The sequence below is a fragment of the Vombatus ursinus genome, unplaced genomic scaffold, assembly GCF_900497805.2.
Source record: "Vombatus ursinus unplaced genomic scaffold, bare-nosed wombat genome assembly UNPS02003547.1, whole genome shotgun sequence".
In the NCBI taxonomy this organism is placed as follows: Eukaryota; Metazoa; Chordata; class Mammalia; order Diprotodontia; family Vombatidae; genus Vombatus; species Vombatus ursinus.
The window spans coordinates 172,382-191,787 of record NW_020943325.1 but is presented as its reverse complement, the minus strand read 5'-3'; the positions used below and the strand labels follow the sequence as shown (position 1 = coordinate 191,787).

The window sequence follows — 19,406 nt, the reverse complement described above, 5'->3', positions numbered from 1 at the left end:
TTTACATATCCTACTATTGATTCTTTTCTGTTTAATATTCCTCAGATCATTGCACAGAATTGCTCTCTTTTGTAACTCAATAAAAGTAGTGGGATGTTAACTCATCTGCTGCAGGCTCCATTAATACATCTTTAGGACAATTCTAGGAGGAGACAGGATTGTGGGGATTACATGTTAGTCATGCTGTTCCCCTATGGTTTTCATTTCTTTACCTAGGTCTCTATATGTTGCAAGCTTTTCATCCATACAGCTTAGAGATTAGGAACACTTGCTATGCTACTAAAACCATTGTTCTTGAACTTTTATGGATCAGTGTTATGACTGGGAGATGGGGACAATAATTTTGTTCCATGACAATGTTCCAGTTCCAGTACAATTTATTTATTTATTTTTGTTGTTGTTGTTGTTGTCAAATGTTAATTTTTTGTAACAGTCTCCTTTGTAGCTTTTAACTTGCTGGGCATTCCACAGCACCACTACTGATGTCATCAATGACATCATGAGGATGTCTGCCATCAATGTTGCAGCCCACAGACTGGGCTGTTCTAAGTATCTCTTTAATGGTTCCAGAAAGGTCTCTTGCCAAGGATCGGGGCCTCATCTTTCAAGCAATGTTGACAATCTCATAGAGACTGATGTTTCTATTCTGTTTAATATTTTTCTGCTTCTTTCTGTCCCGAGAAGGTTCCTTTAGGGCTTTGATGAGCAAGGCTTATGCAGAAGGCACAACCTCAATCTGGGCCTGTCTGTTCTGAATGGCAAGTTTCACTGTGATCTTTAGCCCTTTCCAGTCACCAGTTGCCTTGGCAATGTCATCACCAACCTTTTTGGGAGACAAACCCAAGGGACTGAACTGGACGCCCGAGAGAAATCAGAGCATCACGCCCAATTGACTTTAATTGAGAGCGCATTTATTTGAGCCGGCCGGCGACGGACCCCAGGCGTGCATCCCAGGGACCGTGCCACCGAGGGTTTTATCTGAAATATTTATACTGTCCAGTTACAAAACAGGGTCCGGTGGGGTGCCGGGAAGGGAACAGGGTCCAGTGGGGTGCCGGGAAGGGAACAGGGTCCGGTGGGGTGCCGGGAAGGGAACAGGGTCCGGTGGGGTGCCAGGAAGACAGATCAGGTTATTTACAGAACAGGATGTTGCACCCCACCCTTGAGGATTTCACCCAGGGTGTTGTAACAGCCGTTAGGGGAAGCTGAGCCAGAGGCCCCGGGGCGTGGTGCCCCTGGGTCCCTAACGGAGGGTCTATCACAGGACCAATTTTGGGGGCGAGAGCTGATGTAACACCAACTTCACCACCAGTGCACCTTAAAAACACGATTTTAATTTCATTAGGGTCAAACTTAGGAGGCATGGTGGCAAAGAAGGTGAAGGCTTGGTCTGGACACTGCTGCCAGTGCCGGATGAACATGGATTTAGGACAATGGAAAGAAGTTGCACCTTCACCACCACTAGCTGGGAGCCAAAAAGCAGGACAATTTATTTTGGAATCCCCAAGGATATTCTACGGTCTCCATTTGTAATAAGAATATCTGTCATCTGAAAGATATTGAGCTTCTGATGGATAATTCCAGGCACTAGTTCATGTCTTGCTAATTATTCATTAGGTACTGTTTTACAGCCTTCAGTGAAGTGTTGCTCAGTTTCTACCATTTCCTTCCATAGTCTGTGCTGATCCCTAGATCTGGGCTCCTTAAGCACAATCTATAATTCCTGCTGACAATGACCTGATGTGGGATTGCCATCAGAAATCCCCTCCATTTCTATAAATAAACCCACATGATGGGCATATGTTCAGCAGTTCTCTGTACACACCTTGTTGGTTGAAATACTGTGGAATGTCACTTATGGAGTCCATCTGGACTCCACTCTTGAATCTTTGCTATTTTATAAGATTCCCCCAGAGATTGACCACTTTCAGACGTACTGGACACATCCATGGGTAACTGTCTATTTACCCTTTTTTAAACTTATTTTTACTGTTGCTAATTATTATATCTCTTTTTTCCAAAAGTATTTCTGTCAATTTAGAACTTGTTTAATATGGGCTTTGAGAACATCCTTCAATTCTCTCCCTCCTTTTTAATGAGAAGTTCTGATCTCTGTGTTTCTTTATTAGGTGGATTTTTGCTAGGATATTTGGAAAGTATCCATTTTTTGCAGAAATAGGAGAGGGCCTTTTATACTAGGCCCTATCTAAGAGGGTGGCTACTTTAAGAAGGCCATCTTCTGGGAGGGGGACTGGGAAGCAGGAAATGCTCCCCCTAATTTGTCAGGCAGAGGGTTCTAAGGTGGATGACTCTCAGAGTTCCAGGCATGGCTCTAGCTGAGGTGGTATTTGTGCTACTGTGGTTATGGCTGTATAAAAGAAGTGCTATATGGAGCTCCAGCCAAGGTAGGCTTCCCCATCAAAAAGCTCTCTAAACATGCTCAGGAGACACCTGAGATTTTTGTTTCATCCAGGCAGACTTCCTTTGGGAACACAGAGAAGGGATTCTCACCAAAATACAAAGATTTGCTGAAAGTCTTTAACCAGAAGGTCCTTCCTGATTTTGTTGCCCCATAAGTGTGGGGATATTCCCTCCATTAAGAAGGGGTACAGCTTGTTTCCTTAAAGGCAGTGTTAAAATATTTTTTTCAGTTAGGGGTTAAGTTATTGCTATTGCTATGGATACCCAAAGGCCAGAGTACACACAGAGTAAACATATATATATATATATCAGAGGGGTTGGAATAAGACATTCTGGAAGATAAAGGAGCTTGGTTTCCAACCAAGAATCAACTACCCAGTAAAACTGAACATTATCTTTTTTGGGGATGGGGTGGGGGGAAATGGACATTCAATGAAACAGGAGACATTCAAACATTCCTGTTGAAAAGACCAGAGCTAAAGAGAAAATAAGATTTTCAAATATTAGACTCAAGAGAGCCATGAAAAGGTAAACAGGAAAGCAAGAATGTAAATTATTCAATATGGTTAAAGTGTTTCCATCCCTATAGGGAAGATGATACTTGTAACTCTTAATAACTGTATCTCTATTGGGGCAGTTAGAAGGAGTTTACAATAACAGAGGGTGTAGGTATAAATTGACTTTGATGGGATGATATGAAAACATCAAGAGATGAGAAGGAGGGTTGCACTGGGAGAAGAGGTAAGGGAGAGGAAGAATTGGGTAAATTATATCATATTTAAAGGTGCAGAAGACCCATTACAATGGTGTGAATGGATGGGGATGGGCATTGCTTGAACCTTACTCTCAATGGATTTTGCTCAAAGAGGGAATGACACACATTCAGTTGGGAACAGAAATCTATCATATTTAGGATGGATGCATAATCAATGAAGATGAAATTAAAGCAGTGCTTAGGAGTTATTATGCCCAATCATATACTGGCCGCACGCCGACCTTCTGCCAGCCGTACGCCGGTACCCACTCCTTCTATAAGGAGCACACTACCAGAGTCTTACTCACACTCGAGTCTTCGGTTCTCTGCCGGATAACCACACAGAGACGAGCCATCGGGAGGCGCCAACACCAGAGCTTTATTCAGAGGCCAACACAGCAAGCCATCATAGCAAGCCCAAGCAGCAAGGCCAGAGCAACAGGGCAGGAGCCAGGAGAGAGAGCCTGTGTTCTGACCACGCTCGTTCCTAAGCACCTACTTAGCCCCTCCTCCCCAGCCCGCTTACTAGCCAATGATTGTAGGGTCAGATACCGGAAGGGGCTGTCTGAGTTTAGCACACCAAGGGGGAGGGAGTGACGTAGGAGGTTAGGAGCGGATACAGGGAGGAGGCATCTGGGAATGGCGCATAGACAAGAGTACGTGACCTAGGAAGTCAGACTCAGGAGGTGTCTGGGGTCAGTGCTGCACAAAGGGACCCAGGAAGTCAGGAAGGTCACAAGAGGCGTCTGGGGATGACGTTGCATATAGGGAGGGGACTAAGCAAAGGGAACTCAGTCCTCTGCCGTCCCACTCCCACGTGGCACCGCCCCTTGCCTCAGGAGCTCAAGCTCTGGCTACTTCCTTGTACCCAGCTTATCTCACAAAGCATTGCCCACTGCCTCAAGGCTTCTCCGTATCCAGCCCATCCCAGTTCACCACGACTCTGCCTACCACAGCCCCTGCCTCGACTTCCAAAATACCCAGATCCTACCCTACCCTTGCCACAGCGCCCAACCTGGTAGCTGCCAACATCAGACAGTCCCTCACACAATCATATGCCAGAAAAACTGACAATCTGTGTGAAATGGAAGAATATTTACAAAAATATAAACTGCCTGTGTTAACAGAAGAGGAAATAGAATTCTTAAATAAGCCTACCTTAAAAGAAGAAATTGAAGTAGGTGTAAATGAGGTCCCTAGGAAAAAACCCCCAGGACAAGATGAATTTGTAAGTAAATTGTACTAAACATTTAAAAACATTTCATCCCAATACTATATAAACTGTTTGAAATAGCAGTTAAAGAAGGAGTCCTATCAAATTCCTTTTATGACACAAATATATTTTTGATGGTGTAGGGATATACATAAATTAATACCTTATTGGAGGAACTATGAAACGACACATCTATTTTGGAAAATAATTTGGAATTATGCAAGGACAGTAACAAAAATATCCAAAGCCTTTAAAACAAGGCCTCCATTATACCCCAAGGAAGCCATTAATAAGAAAAAAAAGTCCTCATACATGCCAAAATATTTATAACAGCACTTTTTGTGAGAGCTATGAATTGGAAACAAAATAGGTGCTTATCACCTGGGGAACTGCTAAACAAGGTGTGGAACATGAATGTTATGGAATTCTACTACCAGGCTGTAATAAATGGTGTGTGTTATGAGTACAGAGAAGTTTGGAAAGATCTTTGTGAACTAGTGCAAAGTGAATTAAGCAGAACCAAGAAAACAGTACATATACATGGTAACTACAACAACTGAAATGGGAAGAATGACACAAAAAAATTAAAAGTGTCTGTAAGAAAATGTTAAAGATCAAGTGGGACTGAAAATGAAACATGAGAAAATACCATCACCTACCCTGTCCAGGAGGTGAGAGGTCCGCAGGTGTTACACATTACACACCTTTTCCCCAATGCATTGATCAGTTGTGCTTGCTTTTCTTCCCTAAAAGAAAAAAAAATGCTATTTGTCACATGACAGGGCTCTTGAGGATGGGTAGAGGGATGGCTACATGGGATACCCTGGTGAAGTAAGAAACAGACAACATCAAGAAAAAAGTTTAAAAAGAGGTCAAGCATCACCAGGATAATAATGGAGGGGAGAAGGAGGAAAGAAAGGGGTTTGGGTTAGTGATTATCCATGGCAGATCCAAATTACACTAGAAATCAGTGATTATGAAAACAATTATTGTTATTTAGTCCTGTCTGACTTTTCCTGAACCCATTTGGGTTTTTTTTTTGGCAAAGATACTGGAGTGGTTTACCATTTCCTTCTGAAGCTCATTTGACAGGTGAGGAACTGAGGCAAAGAGGGTGAAATGACTTGCTGAGGGTCACACAGCTGGTAAATGTCTGAGGCCAGGTTTGAACTCAAGAGATGATTCTTCCCGACTTCAGGCCCAGTAGGACACCTAGCTGTCTGGAAAACAATGGGAACTACCTCCTCCTCCTCCTCCTAGGACAAAGAGGACTGACCTTGGTCAAGGGTGGGGAGGGCGGGTACAGTGATGTCACAGGAGGGGCAGGGCTAGTCTCCACGGAGAGCAGAGGGAGGAGGGAGAAAAGAGGGGAGGGGACTCTGTGATGTCATGTACACAGGAGCGTGGACCCCCCCCCAGTTTTTTTTCTCAACTCCCATCACTCAGCCAGGCAAGGGAAGGGGGCTACAATGCATCTTCCACTTGCAGGAAGGCAGGGGCATGAGCAGGGTCACAGGTTCCTGAGGCCAGGCTTCTGGGGTTGGGGGAGGAGCCTATGATTGTCAAGGGTCAGTCCCTTCATGGAAAACCCAGAGGGGGCAGAGAGACAGAGGGGTGTCCTGGGCTCCACTTAAAAGAACAGAACAGTAGCTGCAGCAGCAGACCAGCAGCCTCTGAATGGGACTTAGATTCCTGACAACCCTAGAGCAGAGGAATAAAGGGCTGATCTGGGGCTGAGGTGGGTCTCATCCTCCTTTCTCCAAGCAGGAAGAGACAAAATCAGGCCAGGGGCTGGGAGGGACACAAGGGCACCCAGGCATACATGCATGTCTGCCCCTGACCACACCTGGATTGGAGGAAACTGGAGGCAATAGCTGTTGGGCTACTCCCCCCGCCCCAATGAAGAGGAAGAGTTGAGGCAGAAGGTTGGGGAACCTCCCAGGCTCCACGATGCGGCCTGACCCAAGAGGAGCATCACACAGGAGACCCAGAGCCCCTGAGGTGGCCAAGGCATCTAACCAGGAGCCCCTAGAGGCTGAGAAGAAGGTGTCTTGATCAGACAACTGCAGGATAGGGACTGGACACCTGAGTGCTATGGAGGCCTCCTTGAGAAGGAAACTCTCCCTTGACACCTTCTCTACCTGCAGTTTGTACTCTCAGAAATTTGCCTAGAGCATGGAGGCCTTAGGTGACTTAGCCCCCTCAATAAATACAAGCTGGTGGTAGAGGATTGAGGGTCAGCCCAAAGGCTGTCTCCCAGGTCACCCCTGCCCTGAGAAGCTGGGGAGACCAATGACCATTCTCTTCTACTTGAATGACAGAGAGGCAGCCATGTCGGAGGTTCACCAAGCAGGTGAGTCCAAGGAAATGGGCCAGCAACCAAGCCCAGAGGCCATGCATCAGGCAGGGTGTTAATGTTGCCCACTGACAAGGATAAAACTTGGAGGAAATATGTACAAGAAAATAACTGGTCTGAGCCATGAAGGATATTTGTTAAGTAACTAGCCAATTTTGGCTAAGACTTTACCAGTGTCCAGGGAAGCCCAAGCCTAGTGTAAAAGAAAATTAACCCAGGAATACACAAAAATCAGACATTGAGGGAGACTCTAGATGTAGTCCTTGTAGCAGTAGTAGAGCTGGGACTCCAATCTGGCTCCTCTAATTCAAGATCCCACTATTCTTCCCATCGGACCATAGGCTCCATCCTGAACAAAGCCTCTCCTTCAAGTCTCTTATGTGTGTCCTCTATCTGCTGCCTCAGTTCCCTCTTCACCCAGTCCTTACCTTAAGCTACCAAATGGGTCCAAGGGATCACAGGCTTAAATCTCTAGCTCAAAGCACCCTCAGAGTCCAGCTGGTCCAATCCCCTTCTGCTACAGGGGAAGATTAAGACTAGGGAGGTCAAGGGACTTGCCCCAAATCTCACTTACAACCAGAGATAGAGTTGGCAGGGACCTCAAAGGTCAACTAGTCAAACCTTCTCAATTTAAAGAGGAAAAAACTGAACCTCAGAACGCTGATGACAGTTGTCTGAGGTCACAGAGCTAGTAAGTGTCCACAGCTAGTCAGGTAAGATGTGAATCCAGATTTTCCCAACTCAGAATAGAGTGGTGTAGCCATTAGATTCTGCTGCCTCTTATCCTCTTATCTCACTAGTGTACCCTCATCCCTCCAGATGTTCTGAGACTAGAAGGATGAGGGCTAAGTTTCTTTTTTAAATGTCAAAAGAAAAGTCATTTCCAAAAACTATACAATTTCATCTCATGAACATTTAATAGGCACTTATTGGCTTGAATTCAATTCTTTGGTGGAATTCCTCTCTACATCCTACCCTCTCTTTAATGTGAGAAGTCTTTATCCCAGTTTTACCTTTTCTTGAAATGAGTTTTCAAGGATTTACACAACAGCTTAGGTTAAATAAAATATCAGCAGATATAAAAAAAAAACGCCACTTGAGCACCAAAGACACTGCAAAGCACTGCCAGATATCTTCTCAGGTAACAACCAAATCTAGTAATACAAATGTATCAGAGGGTTTCCATGGGGACATGGTAGCACAACTACAGGCAGCTAGGTGTCAAAATGGCTAGAGTGCTGGGCTTGGAGTTGGGAAGATTCATTTTCCTGAGTTCAAATCTGACCTCAGACACTTATTAGTGGTGTGATCCTGGACAAGTCATTTAACCCTCTTTGCCTCAGTTCCTCATCTATCAAATGAGCTGGAGAAGGACATGGCAAACCATTGCAGTATCTTTGCCAAGAAAACCCCAAATGGGGTCACAAAGAAACAGGCACATCTGAAAAAATGACCTGACCAGGCACCTGGTCACCATCCTGTGGTTCTTCAGAAAAATTATGTGTACCATCCAGACTCACATTAGTCATCTGTCATCACCACAGACAACAATGTATCATCTATCATCATGAAAGAAAAAAAGACAGATGCTCTACAAACCTGTGTCCAGGGACATCACTTCCCATAAAACCTCATTCTTCCTACAGCTGCTTTGCTACGTTAATAGAATAATGAAAGTGATTGCCCAAAATGCCATTTCATTTATTTCTCCTGATTTGAAAAGCATCAACAGGGAATTGAATTGCTAAAGGGCTGGTGCCAAATTCACTCAGGTATTTTTAAATTTCAATGCTGATTCCTGTGTGATAGGACTATTGTCTACCAGTATTTGTCCACGACATGGGTTTGATCCATGCCTCTTCCTTCCATACTAATATAGTGATTAGATTTTCCCACAAGATGATAAAGCTACTTTTGGAGCCCCAAGGCAGTCTCTTTATACTTCTCTAACTCACTATCCCATTCACCACAATGTTTCTTTAGAAAATTGTCATTCCTGGGGGCGGAGCCAAGATGACTGAGTGAAAGCAGTGACTTGTTTGAGCTCTCCCCCAAACCCCTCCAAATACCTGTAAAAAACGCCTCTAAACAAATTCTAAAGCAGCAGAACCCACAAAAAGACAGAGTGAAACAAATTTCCAGCCCAAGACAACCTGGATGGTTGATCAGAAAGGTATATCACGCCAGGCGGGGAGAGGAGCACAGTTTGGCATGGGTGCACAGGCCACAGCGAACCTGGAGAAGGCCTCAGAGGACTGATTCATGGGCAGCTGTGACGGTTTCCAGACCTCTCAACCCATGAATGCCAAAGACAACTTGGAAGGTCAATGGTAAAAGTCTGGGACTGCGGTGAGAGCTAGGTCTCAACTGCAAGTCCCAAGCTGGGTCCAAGGCAGTGGTTGCCTCCTGAGCTTCCGGCTCACAGACTGAGGGGAAGTCGAGTGGCTGATCAGAGGGAGATTGCAAGGATTTCTTTGCCAGTGCTCAGGCAGGAATCTCTTGCTTTGCCCGTGCTTGGATCTGGATCACAGTTCTGAGGGGCGGTCCTGCGGCAAGGAAGAGTGCTGGCGTGGTGGAGCTTGTTGTGGTGGTGGAGAGGAAATACCTCCCTCTTATCATACCACCTTGGAAGAACTGAAAATTTACAGGTCCCTAGAAGTATTTCTGAAAACAGCTGTACAAACCCCAGAAGCTTGGGAAAGTGTATTCTCCACATTGGAAGCAGAGTCTTACCTTAACAAAGAGTTTAAAACTCAAGTAATTGGCCGGGATCATGAATAAGCAGCGCAAAAAGAGTCAGACTATATTATCTTACTTTGGTGACAAAGAAGATCAAAACATACAACCAGAAGAAGACAACAGTCAAAGCTCCTACATCCAAAGCCTCCAAGAAAAATATGAATCAGTCCCAGGCCTTGGAAGAGCTCAAAAGGGATTTTGAGAAGCAAGTAAGAGAAGTAGAGGAAAAACTGAGAGTGATGCAAGAAAATCATGAAAAACAAGTCAACAGCTTGCTAAAGGAGACCCAAATAATACTGAAGAAAATAACACCTTAAAAAATAGCCTAACCCAAATGGCAAAAGAGGTCCAAAAATCCAATGAGGAAAAGAATGCCCTAAAAAGCAAAATTAGACAAATGGAAAAGGAAGTCCAAAAGCTTACTGAAGAAAATACTTCCTTAAAAATTATAATAGAGCAATTGGAAGGTAGTGACTTTATGAGAAATCAAGACACTGTAAAACAAATCCAAAAGAATGAAAAAATTAGAACATTGTCATCCCTCCTCAAGCTCCCCTTGGCTCCTTCCCACACCCACCCACCCTCTCAGCTGAGAACTTTGCCTCATATCTTACTAAAAATACTGAGGCCATTCCCCTAGGGCTCCTTCTTCTCCCCTCCTCTTCCTCTCACATCACTCAGATGCCTTCTGCCACTGTCTCCCCATCCAGCCCTATCTCACACATAGAGATGTGCTCACTCCTCACTGAACCAAACCCCTTTCAACCTGCACAAGTGGTCCCCTTCCAGCCCGTTTCCTCCAGTAGACTGCTCCCTCTCATCCCCATTCTCTCACTTATCTTCAATATCTTCCTGTGTACTGGCTGCATTCTCCCTGCCTACAAACCTATGTCTCCCACATCATTAAACTATTCTCTCCCTGGATCCATCCATCCCCTCTACTTATCATCTCATATATTGCCTCCCTTTTTTGGCTAAACTCCTTGAAAAGGCCATTTACAAAAGTCATTTCTATTTGCTTTCCTCTCTCTTCTTAACTCTCTATATCTACCTTTAGCCCTCACCATTCAACTGAAACTTCTCTTACTAATGTTGCTAACCATTTCTTAGATGCCAAATGCAAGATCCTTTTCTCAGTCCTCACCTTTCTAGATCACTTTCGAGCCCTTAACACTGTCATTCACCCTTCTCTTGATACTTTTGTCTAAGTTTTTGTGACATTATTCTCTCCATAATCTCCTTTTAATCAGTTAATAAACATTTAGTAAGTGCCTATTGTGTGCCAGGCACTTTAGTAAGCACTGGAAATACAAAGAAAGGTAAAAGACAGTCCTTGTCCCTGAGCACCTCACTATGGCCACACCTTCTCAGTATCCTTAGCTGGATCTTCATCCAGGTCATGCTTGGTAACCATGAGTGTCCCACTGGGCTCTGTCCTGGGCTGCCTTGCCTTCTATCTTGATACTATTTCACTTGCTGCTTTCATCAATTCCCATGAATTCAATTATCTTCTCTATGCAGATGATTCTCACATTTACTTGTCCAATCCAAACTTCTCTGCTGACCTCCAATCTTGAATCTCCAACTTGCCTATTGGACATATCCAACTGAAAGTCCTGTAGACATCTTAAATTCAATGTGTCCAAAATTAAACTCTTTCTATCCTCCTCCCCTCAACACCCTTCTCTTTCAAAATTCCTTATCACTGTTGAAGGTACCACCATCCTCCCGGTCACCCAGGTCCACAACCTGAGTGTCATCCTTCACTCTTGACCTTCTCATCACCTCCCAATCTGGCCAAGACCTGTCAATTTTACCTTTGGAACAACTCTCATACATGCCCCTTAACTCCTCTGACAGCGTATCCACCTCTGAGGAGACCTTCTTCAATTTACACAACGGACTATTGAAATAGCCTTACGGCTGGGGTCTCTACCCCTGGTACATCCCCATTCCAGTCTGCCCTACACTTAGCTCTCAAAATCATCTTCCTAAAGCACAATCTGACCATGTGCCCACCCCTGCTTTTCTACTCAGTCAAATCCAGTGGCTCCTATCAACTCAGGATCGAATATAAAATCCTCTCTGGCACTCATAGCCTTTCATAAAAGACCACCCTCACATTTCCAGTTTCCTTACACCTTACACATTCCCTCTGCAACTCCCCTAGCCCCTATGTTATACTTTTCATACCAGCAACATTGGCCCCCTTGCTATTCCTAGCACAAGATCCTCCATCTCCCAAATCTTGGCATATTCTTTCTGAGGCTGTCCCCTACACCTGGAACATTCTCCCTCCTCATCTCTGCCACCTGACTTCTCTGGCTTGCTTCAAGTCTCAGCTAAAATCCCACCATCCGTAGGAAGCTTTTCTCTTTCCTGCAAATTTCTAGCACCGTCCTTAGGTTGATTATTGCTAGTATTTCCTCTTTATGACTTCTTTGTTCATAGTTGTTTGATTGTTGACTCCTCCATTAGGCTATGAGTTCCTTGACAGAGCAGGAACTGTCTTATAGTTCTTCATATTTCCAGTGTAGCACAGAGCCTGGCGCATAGGAAGTAGCTTAAAAAATGTCTATTGACTCAAAGGAACCTGATTGGCCCCTATTTCCCCTGATGTAGCTTCCTGGTCCGTTAAGGACATAAAGTCCCACCAATGGGCAGTCAGGACCTCTCCAACTTGGTGGATTTCTGAAGGCCATTCAAGTCCTTATACTCTTCCCTAGCACCCTGCTCTGATAACCAGATTTTTTTTTTAGGCAGTTGGGGTTAAGTGACTTGCCCAGGGTCACACAGCTAGTAACTGTCAAGTGTTTGCTCTTAGGCTGGATTTGAACTCAGATCCTTCTGACTTCAGGGCCGGTGCTCTATCCACTGCGCCACCTAGTTGCCCCCCAGATGTGTTTATATGAAGACAAAAGGGGTTGTGTCCAGAGAAGCTGTGTCACCATGTCATTGTTGCATTTCTATGCAGTGTTAGCTAAAAGTAAACCTGCTACTGTTAACTGTCCAATTACTTCCCACTACCTCATTTCATCCCAACACTAACCCTGAGTTAAGAGATTTCTGGTGCTCAAGCCTCCTCTAACAGCCTGGCACAAGAGAGATCCTCAGAGACTTCTGGATTGACTGACACTGTCCAAAAGAAGCCTCCTCCTGACCTCAGGGCCTGCAGGGCCAAATTTTTTCTGGTTTGTTAGAGTCAGAGAGAAGAAAAATCACAACAACAACTACATAAATGAAAGAGTTAGGAGAATTGAGAACAACATCCTAGGCTCAAAATATTTGAGGAAGAGAAGAGTTGATGATCAACAAAATCTGAGTTAGGCAGTTCCTTGTTTAGCAGATTTTAGGTCAAATTGCTTTAGAACATAAACCATTTGTTGAGCACCTACTGAATGTTTAGCATAATGTTAGGCTGTGCAGAGGAGTGGTGGGGGATAAGAACGAGGAAGGGCAGAGATTAGGGGGAACAGCACCCCCAGGGGCAAGTTCCAGAACTAGATGGGCTGGCTCTGTTCTTCTCCTTCCTATTTCCCTTCATTCCCTTTGAATCAAGAAGGACAGTTCCACCAAATTAGACACCCCTTTGGGATAATAACATTGAATACATGAAAACGGATTTGTGGAATTCAGAAAGTGGAAGTGGGAACTGGCAATGGAGGTATGTACTATAGCACTTAGTACAGTTCTTTGTACATAGTAAATGCCTAACAAATGCTTTTTCATTCATTCATTCATAGCAGGCAGTACAGAGCTCTCCTTGAACAGATGATGAGTTTGGGGGTGTTAAGTAATCAATAGCTCTACCAATTTTTCTCTTGAAAACATCTAAAGGCAATGTCAAACACATCATGAAAATGCAAATGGAATGAGAACTTGAGAAGATGGAGTTTCCATGTCAACCCTCTCCATGAGTATTTTGTAGATTATAGGAATAGTGCCTCGTAATTGTCCTTCAGGTTGTGGCTCTGACTGCTTGAGCTGTTTTAGACAGTGGTGGAAATTATCTTTCAAAGGCAATTGAAGGAGAGATGGGGGAGCAGCATGTGCCAGACAAGTCAATACATCACCACCACTTTGCTCAGCATCTCTCAACAGACCGAATTGGAGACAGACTTGTGCCCTGAATACCAGAGCCTTGGAAAGAATGGGCCCCCTCCCCAAGCTACCAGACCTGCTTCCAGCCCAGCCCCCACAGACATCATGGAGGGGAGAAATCATTGGAGAGACAGAGTCCACCTTCTTCATCACCATCAGCAGCAAGTCATGACCAACTTTCACCAAAACACACAAAAATACACAAGAGAGAGGCAGCTAGGTGGTGTAGTGGATAGAGCTAGGAGAGACAATTTAAAAATTGTTGGTCTACTTGAAAATCACAATGAAAAAAAGAGCCTGGACAGTATCTTTCAGGAAATCATACAGGAAAACTGGCCTGAGGTCCTAGAACCAGAGAGTAATAAAGTCATAGAAAGAATCCACCCATCACCTCCTGAAAGAGATCCCCAATTGAAAACTCCAAGGAATGTAGTAGCTAAATTCTAAAATTACCAGGTCAAAGAGAAAATACTGCAAGCAGCCATAAAGAAACAATTTTAATATCATGGAACTACAGTCAGGATTACACAGGACCTTGCAGTTTCTACATTAAAAGACCATAGGGCGTGGAACATGATATTCCATGAGGCAAAGGAGCTTGGATTACAACAAAGGATCAACTATCCAGTAAAAATGAGCATGATAAGGGCCAACTAGGTGGCACAGTGGATACAGCACTGGCCCTGAAGTCAGGAGGACCTGAGTTCAAATCCGGACTCAGATCAAACACTTGACACTTACTAGTTGTGTGACCCTGGGCAAGTCACTTAACCCCAATTGCCTAAAAAAAAGAAAAAGAAAAAGAAGCATGATCTTTCAGGGTAGGAGATGGATATTCAATGAAATAGGGGACTTCCAAACCTTCCTGATAAAAAGACCAGAGCACAACAGAAAATGTGATCTTCAAATACAAGACTCAAGAGAGACATAAAAAGGTAAACAGGACAGAAAGAAACAACATGTTATTAATAAGGGCAAACTGTTTACATCCCTACAAGGGAAGATGACACTTGTAACTCTTGAGAACTGTATTGTTATTACACCATGTTAAAGAAGTATACATAAATGAGGTGGATATAGGTTGACTTTTATGTAATAATTTTAAAAAAATCTAATCAAGTGGGTTAAATGGATCCAAGTAACTGGATTAATCTGATCTAAGAAAATGTACTGACAGAAAAAGGAAAAGAGGAGGCAGACAAAGGTAAATTACATTACAAGAAAAGGCACAAAAACCTATTACAGCAGAGGGAAAGAAGGGAGGGAGATGAGCATTGTCTGAACCTTACTCGCATCAGATTTGGCTCAAGAAGGGAATAACATAATCAGTTAGGTATAGAAATCTAACTTGCCCTATAGGCAGTAGGAGGGAAAAGGGGAAAGAAAAGGGAGGGGGGATAGAAGGGAGGGAAGAAGTAGTAAGGGTAAAGAGGAAGAAAAGGGATGGGGCTAATAGAAGGGAGGCAGGACTGAGGGAGGCGGTGGTCAAAAGCAAAACACTAGTGAGGAGGGAAAAGGAGAAAGAAAAGCATAAATGGGGGGGAGGAAAGGATGGAGAGAAAGAAACAGATAGTAATAATAACTGTGAATGTGAATGGGATGAACTCTCCCATAAAATGGAAGCAGATAGCAGAATGGATTAAAAACCAAGAGTGACACACACAGGGTAAAGGTAAGAGGCTGGAGCAGAATATATTATGCTTCAGTTGAAGTAAAAAAAGCAGGAGTAGCAATCCTGATTTCAGACAAAGCAAAAGCAAAAATAGATCTTATCAAAAGAGATAAGGAAAGAAACTGCATCCTGCCAAAAGGCACCATAGACAATGAAGTAATATCATTACTAAACATATATGCACCAAATGGTATAGCATCCAAATTCTTAGAGGAGAAGTTCAGGGAGTTACAGGAAGAAATAGGCAGCAAAACTATACTAGAAGGGAACCTCAACCTCCTCCTCTCTGAACTAGATAATCTAACCACAAAATAAACAAGAAAGAAGTTAAGGAGGTGAATAGAATATTAGAAAAGTAAGGTATGATAGACCTCTGGAGAAAATTGAATGGGGATAGAAAGGAATATACTTTTTCTTGGCAGTACATGGCACATATACAAAAATTGACCATGTTCTAGGGCATAAAAATCTCACAATTCAATGCAGAAACACAATCACATACCACGACTTCTTCAGCCATTCCTCAATTGATGAGCATCCCCTCAATTTCCAATTATTAGTCACCAGAAAAGAGCCATTATAAATATTTTTGTACATATAGGTCCTTTTCTTCTTTCTTTTTTATCTCCTTTAGTATACAGAACTAGTAATGGTATTGATAGATCAAAGAGTATACATGATTTTATAGCTCTTTGGGCATTGTTCCAAACTGCTCTACAGAATGATTGAATCTCTTCACAACTCCAGCAGCAGTGCATTAATGCCCCATTTTTTCCCACATCCCCTCCACTATTTGTCCTTTTCCTTTTCTGTCCTATTAGCCAATCTAATAGGGATGAGATAGTACCTCAGAACTGTTTCAATTTGCATTTCTCCAATCAACAGTGAGTTCGAACATTTTTTCATATGGCTATAGATAGCTTTGAATACTTCATCTGAAAACTTTTCATATCTTTTGATCATTTATCAACTGGGGAATAGCTTTTTTTAAAAAATAAATTTGACTCCGTTCTCTATATATTTAAGAAATGAGGCCTTTATTAGAGAAATTTGCTTCAAAATTTTTTTCACGGTTACTATTGGTAACCATATTTCCCTAATCCAATTACCTTACCCCTGTTTATTCTATTCTCTCTCCTTTTACCCTATCCCTCCTTGAAAGTGTTTTGCTTCTGACTAGCCCCTCCCCTAATCTGCCTGCCCTTCTATCACTCCCCTCCTTTTTTTTAATCCTTTCTCCTCCCACTTTCCTGTAGGATGAGATAGATATCTATACCCAATTGAGTATGTATGTTATTCCCTCTTTGAGCCAATTCTGATGAGAGTAAGGTTCACTCACTCTCCCTCATATCCCCCCCTCTTCCCCTCCACTGTAAAAGCTTTTTTTTGCCTCTTTTATGTGAAATAATTTATACCAGGAATTTTCACTTCTCAGAGCCAAGATGGTGGAGTAAGAAGTAAGTCACTCTCACCCCCCCATTGACCTCTGAAAACCCAGAAAATATTACCCCCGGGAAAACCTTGGAACAGCTGAGCCAGTAGAAAGATGGGGTACAACAGTCTCACATCCCAGAAAGCTTGGGGGATTAATGGAAAAGGCCCCTCTTGCCCTGGGGAAAGGGGAGCAGTACAGGACAGGAGGCATCCCAGCAAGCCAGAGGCAAACCCCACCTTAACATACCAGGGGGAAATTCTGAGTGCCATGGTAGTGGAGCAGGCTAGTGCCAACACCAGGACCCCCTGAGTAGCTCAGTACAGGCAGGAGAACCAGTAGACACCAGGTCAGAAAACTATCATGCATGATGGCCTTTTCCAGCAGCCAAATCTCCTGGTGCTTCAGCACAATTCCAGGAAGCACAACTCCAGGAGGTAGAGCTCCAGGCTGATAGACTTCCTCCAGCAGTGAAACATCCCTGTGCAAGGCCCGGGAGAGCAGGAGCCAAACATTCAAGTGCAAGGCCCAGGTTAGCAGGAGCCACAGAAAGGAGTGCAAGGCTCAAGTGAGCAGGAGCCAAGGGTGAGCAGACATTCCCCAGGGGCCAGACTCCCCATTCCCACCCCGACAGCTCCAGTGTTGCTGACCCCAGCCCAGTACCAGGTAAGCTGCCAGAACCCTATAGCCTCCAACTGCCAGAATCTGAGGCCCCAACACACAAAGCCAGTGACCAGGTCCCAGGCTCCCAGCACAAGAAGCTTGGGTCAGTGCCCCCTGTGCTCCAGCAGGAGAAATCAACTTTTTTTAAAAGTTAGGAAATAGGTAAACACCATCAGCAAAAAGAAGAAATGGACAATGACCATAGATTCTTATTATGGGAACAGGGAAGATCAAGGCACAAATTCATAAGAGGACAACATTGTCAATATACTGTGACGAATGAATTCAAAAAAGACATTCTGACCTCGCTCAGTATGCCTGCAATTTGACTCTGACTCTGTTTTCATATTAATCTTATTCCTAGCTAGATGTTGAGCAACTGTTTATGGTATTTGCTCCCAGGAAGGGCTGGCCACCCCTCCAGGAACCAGATATTCATAGACAGAAATAGTCTCAAGGATAGTTCTGAGAGCAGGTCCTTTCCCACAGATCATGTATTTTTTTTTTTTTGGCAAATTGCCTACTTTGTTAGAAGCAACAGCTAAAAGCAGGTAGCCCCAACTTTACCTTCAGAGTTTCCCCCAAGGTACGGACGTGTAGCCTGGGATTTTCCCACTGGGACTCTGGAGGCTAAAAACTAGGACTCTCCAGCCCATGTGATCCAGATGTAGATGGTTTCCCTGAGGGTGATGACTGGTTGTGACAAGATTTGATACCTATTGAGACTTAAGTATGTTGTTGTTACCTATTGGGATTTACTAACTCTAACTCTATTCTACTTACTAATCTTAATCTTATTTTACTATCTTAATAATAAATACTTTTACTATATATATATATATATAAATTAAACTTGAGACTCTGTGTCATTTCTAAACCAATCTGAACTGAAACTAATTTAAGCTATAGTAAATAAGGCTGCTTAGCAATACATATACCCATATCCAAAACCTCAAAAGGGGAGTATGAACTAGTCTGCAGCCCAAAAAGCCTTCTTGGAAGAGCTCAAAAAGAATTTTAAAAGTTCAATAAGAGAGGTAGAAAAAAAGTTAGGAAAAGAAATGAGAGATATGCAACAGACAGCCAATAGCTTGGAAATGGAAAGATGAAAATTAACTATAGAAAACAAGTCCTTAAAAAATACAATTGGCCTCCAACCATTTTGGAGAGCAATTTGTAACTATGCCCAAAGGGCTATAAAAAAAGGTGCATTCCCTTTGATCCAGCAATACCATTTCTAGGGCTGTATCCCAAAGAGATCATAAAAATGGGAAAAGGACCCACATGCACAAAGGTATTTACAACAGCTCTTTCTGTGGTGGCAAGGAACTGGAAATTGAGGGGATGTCCATCAGTTGGGGAATGGCTGAATAAGCTGTGGTATATGAATGCAATGGAATGCTATTGTGCTATAAGAAATGAAGAGCAAGTGGACTTCAGAAAAACCTGGAAAGACTTGTATGTACTTATGCTGAGTGAAGTGAGCAGAACCAGGAGAATGTTGTACTCAGTACCAGTCACATTGTGCAATGACTGACTTTGATAGACTTAGCTCTTCTCAGAAAAGCAAGGATCTAAGACATCTCCAAAAGTCTCATGATGGAAAATGCTATCCACATCTAGAGAAAGAACTATGGAGTCTGAATGTGATGGAAGCACATTATTTGCTCTTTTTTTCTTCTGTTTTGCTTTGTTTCTTCTTTCTTGTGGTTCCTCCTATTAGTTCTAATTTTTCTTTACAACATGACTAATGTGAAAATGTTAAACAGGAATGTATATGTAGAGCCTATATCAGATTGCATACCATCTTGGGGAGGGAGGTGGGGAGGGAAGGGGGGAAATTTAAAACTCAAAAGCTTATGGAAGTGAATGTTGAAAACTAAAAATAAATAAATTAATTAAAAAAATACAATACATTTGGCCCAATGGGAAAAAAGTACAGTAAAGAAAACAACTCTTTAAAAAGTAGAATTGGCCAAATGGAAAAGGAGGCACAAAAACTCAATGAAGAGAAGAACTCCTTAAAAAGCAAAATGGGCCAAATGGAAAAGGAGG

General features: G+C 43.2%; 1 pseudogene; it reads right to left on the bottom strand.

Annotated features, from left to right (window-relative positions):
* Positions 1 to 448: 448 nt before the first annotated feature.
* Positions 449 to 1,364, bottom strand: LOC114052327 (annotated as a pseudogene).
* Positions 1,365 to 19,406: the final 18,042 nt, after the last annotated feature.